Raw genomic sequence first — 4,478 nt, 5'->3', positions numbered from 1 at the left:
AAAAAAAAAAAAAAAACCAGGCCCAGTGTACTCAGAGAGCATGTGGCATTAAGGAATCCAATGGTGACTTATGGCAACCTGCCAAAGAATGCCTGATCAGGACACCATGGCCGCTTTTTTGAAAGAAATGATTTCCCTCTTGTCCTTTCCTATGTCAGGTAACATAAGAAACGGGGCTTGTTAATGTTCCCTGTTATTACTTTCTCTTCATTTGGTCACAAAATAACGTTCTGAACCTAGTTTTTGTTCAAGGGAGACTTCTGTAATCTCATTAGGGTTTCTTTTACATTCATCTTGCACTGTTCTGTGCCTACTTGGTTAGTCACTATAAGTATAAAAATATCCAAATTGTGGTTCCATCTTTCAAGGACTCAAAGACAACAGGGAGTATACAGGTTTATACTCACAACTGCCTGTCCTTACTACAGTATGAACACCACCAACCAGTGTCCTGGTGAGTTTGAACCCCCTACCGTGCAGTTCAAATGGCTTTGCAGTCTGGTGCATTAACCCACAGCGCCACACCAGGACTCCCATCATATCAATTTTGACTCATAGGGACTCCATGTTGTAAGCACAGAGTTACATGTGACCTCTCTCTTGCTCTTCATGCAAGAGAGAGATTAAACTCCGTAAGAGCAACTAGACTAGTGTTTGACCAAACTACTTCACTAAGCTAAGCTTCAAAATGAACCATCACAATGGGAAACAAAACCTATCTGAACTATTAGGGAGTACAGGGATAATAATACTAATATTTTATTCAGGTACCATTTTAAGCATTTAATCCTTATAACAGAGTCCTGGTGTGGCACTGTGGGTTAATACACTGGACTGCAAAATTGGTTTGAACCTCAAGGTCAGTGGTTCAAGCTCACCAGCTGCTCCTCAGAAACCCTATACAGCATTGCTATTGGTTGGAACCAACTTGATGGCACTTAACAACAATACCAACATCCTTATAACAACCCTATGGGGGCTTCAAAAATTTTGTGGAAAAATGCCATTATCTTTAATTTCATCATTCCATGAACTTTTTTGAAACCAATTCATATAAGATGTTGCTGTTGTTATGTGCTGTTGAGTCAGTTCTGACTCAGTAGGAGCTATTATTATCCTCAGTTGTCAGATGAGAAATTGAGACCCCCAAGAGATTAAGCAATTTGCTCAAGGTCACATGGCAGTCAGTAGCAGTGCTAGGAATCCAACCCAGGGAGTTGGATTCCAGATACCATGTACTTAACCTGCTTAACATATTGCTGGCAATATGGAAACAAGTATCAACATGAATTACACAGCTGAGAGTTAACAGGAAAAGGAAAGAAAGGAACTCTAGCTGCGTTCAGTCTGTCACTGTAGCTGTGTTCAGTCAGGGAAACGGAAACCTCTCTAGGTCCTTCAGAGGGATTGAAGACAGGTAACTGGCTCCAAAAGATATTGAAAGAGTAGAAGAAGGAACAAAAGGAATGTTATGGTGAGACTTTGTCTCACGTACTTTGGACACGTTATCAGGGAGAACCAGTCCCCAGAGAAGGACATCATGCTTGGTAAAGTCAGCGAAAAAGAGAAAGACCCTCAGCAAGATGGACTGACACAGTGGCTACAAGAATGGACTCAAAGATAACAATTGTGAGGATGATGCAGGACTGGATAACATTTTGTTCTGTTGTACATGAGGTTTCTATGAGTTAGAACCAACTCAATGACACCTACCAATACCAACCCAGAGTTCAGTAACTGCGGTTACTCTTAAGACTGGAACAGCAAAAGGGTGAGAGAAATGTTACCTACAGTCTCTAAGCACACTCCCCTCTGTTGTTCTGTAATGTCTGCTGCTCTACTGTAGAGGCCCACAGTTGCCTGCTGACATCGCTGATAGCACTAGAAGCAGAAAACAATAAACCAACCAGGCTTCGATCTGACTCCTGACTTCTAATCTCTTGCTAATGCTTCCATTGACAAAATTTAATAGGAACACAGGGCGCAAGGAAACTTCAGTTTGCAGGCTTCCAACTACCTGATGTGGCATTGTAGGATAAACATTGGACTGCGAACCTCAGGGTCAGTGCTTCAAGCCCACCAGCCACTCCTTGGAAACCCTATATAGGATCGGTATGAGTGGGAACCTACTCGATGACTCTTAACAACAACTACTAGCAATGCATTGGACACAACAGAAGTGAAGAGAGGGCCTGAGCCACAGCATATCTTGCATGCTTAGTACTGCACAAGGACATGTGGAGACAGAGTTGAAACAGAAGCTTATTTCATCGAATCTAAGACACGACTGTAAGATATACCACAGTACTTGTTGTTGTTAGGCACTGTCAAGTCAGTTCCGACTCAGAGAGACCTTCTACACAACAAAACGAAACACTTCAGGGTTGTGCTCCATCCTCACAATTGTTGTGTTTGAGCCCAGTGCTGCTGTATCTGTGCAATCCATTTTGTGGGGGTCTTCCTCTTTTTCACCACCCTTCCACTTTACCAAGCATGATGATCTTCTCAAACCATGATACTATGTACCATTAACAAAGAAAAAATGCAGACAAAACATGCCACACTACCCAGGTGTGCCATGTGTCCTACTTTGAGAGATGCTGACAATGCAATATGGTAAATGCCCACCCTCTACTTGCATATAGCCTAACAGGGCATATTTTTCAAAAAAGACTCAGAATCTAAGTGACACAGCACGTGGCCCTGTGATCTTGATATGAAGAGGGGTCTGGGAAGACTTTCCTCAGGGGTAAAATCTGAATGGAATCTTGAAAGATGTATCAGGTTTTCTGAGGAAATGGTTTCCCAGGCTAAAGAAGGTATGTTTTTGAAGGGCACAAAGACTGAGTGAAATTTGGTGCATTTGGGAATTTTAAAAGGTTTGTAACCTTTAAGGGGTGAACCTTTAAGATCTTTATAAGCTGACTGGTGTACAGGGTGTAAGTTAAGATGAGCATGGAGATGGTTTCAATCACTCACAGTCTCCTTATCAAGCTGTATGAATTATTGTCCTCACACACAAAAAGGAATTAGGGTTGACTCCTAACTCCTGTGACTATGAACACGATCTTGTTAGGAAATAGGGTCTTGATGATGTTATCAATTTAGTTAATTTAACATAGTCATACTGGAGAAGAGTGGGTTCTAGAAACATCTGAGTGGTAGCCCTATAAAAAAAGAGAAGAGACACAGAAACAAACAGGAAAGACAGCCTTCATATGAAGGTGTATCTACAAGCCAAGGAACTTCTGAGACTACCAGAAGCTGGGTGAGATAAGAGAGCAGCTTCCCCTAGAGCCTCGGGAGGAAGAGAACATGGCCTGGTGGACACAGTGTGTTGGACTCTCAGTCTCCTGAACTGTGAGACCATTCTGATAAGCCAACCAGTTGGTGGGATTTTATTTCAATAGCTCTAGGAAACGAATACAAAAGTATCTTGTTTTTGTTTTTCCTAAAATCTGACAGCAACCACTGGAGGGTTTTAAACACCATCAAAAATCCATTTGAGAGGCAGAGATGATGACGTGGAAAGCACTGGCTAGTGCCCATGCCATGTTAATGGTGCTGGGTGTTAGTATCATTTTGATCTCTGCTCATAGAAACCCCATGTGATGCTGGTCATTAAATATTTTTAATGAAATCCCTGGTTTCATTACATAAATTCAGTCTTTAGTTTTCTTGGTTTGTTAGTCCCTTTACTACTTTGGAGAGAGACTCATTGGTTTTTTGTGTGTGTCAGTGGTTCTCAAAGTGTAGTCCCCAGAGCAGCATCAGCAGTATCACCTGGAAGCTTTTCTGATATGCACATTTTCGACCCCTCCCAGATTTATTGAATCAGAAACTCTAAGGCTGTAACCCAATAATCTGTGTTTTGACCACTTCTTCTGGAGACTCTGGTACCTACTAACAAGCTGATGCAGCACTGGAGGTACTCACTCATCTATGCCAAGAAATTTGGAAGATTGGGAGAGATCCATATTTGTGCCCATTCCAAAGACACATGATCCAATAGAATGTGGAAATCATCAGACAATATCATCAGTATCACATACATGTAAAAGTTTACTAGGGCTAATTAAAAAATGACTGCAACAGTATATAGACAGGGAATTGCCAGAGGTTCAAACGGATTCAGACAAAGACATGGAACAATGAATAACATTGTTGACATCATATGGATCTTGGCTAAAAGCAGAGAATACCAGAAAGATGTATACCTGTGCTTTATTAACTGTGCAAAGGCTTTAGAAATGTTAATTTTCTTTGAGGTTGCCTTATAGTGTATTAACTTTTCTCTCCATTTAGTGCAGTCTATTTTATCCTGTAATCTACCTGACCTTCTCACCATCTGGATCTCTGTTCCTATGTGTTTACCTTCTTTTACATTGTAATTGTTTTGATCATAGACTGACTTCCCAGATTCTCTGAGTTTATTCTTATAGTTTTGTTCTGTTCTCAACTCTTCCTTCTGTCTACTT

Source organism: Chrysochloris asiatica, unplaced genomic scaffold (genome assembly GCF_000296735.1).
Source record: "Chrysochloris asiatica unplaced genomic scaffold, ChrAsi1.0 scaffold00018, whole genome shotgun sequence".
Taxonomy (NCBI): domain Eukaryota; kingdom Metazoa; phylum Chordata; class Mammalia; order Afrosoricida; family Chrysochloridae; genus Chrysochloris; species Chrysochloris asiatica.
The sequence above is the reverse complement of the archived record's forward strand: the minus strand, read 5'-3'. Positions refer to the sequence as shown.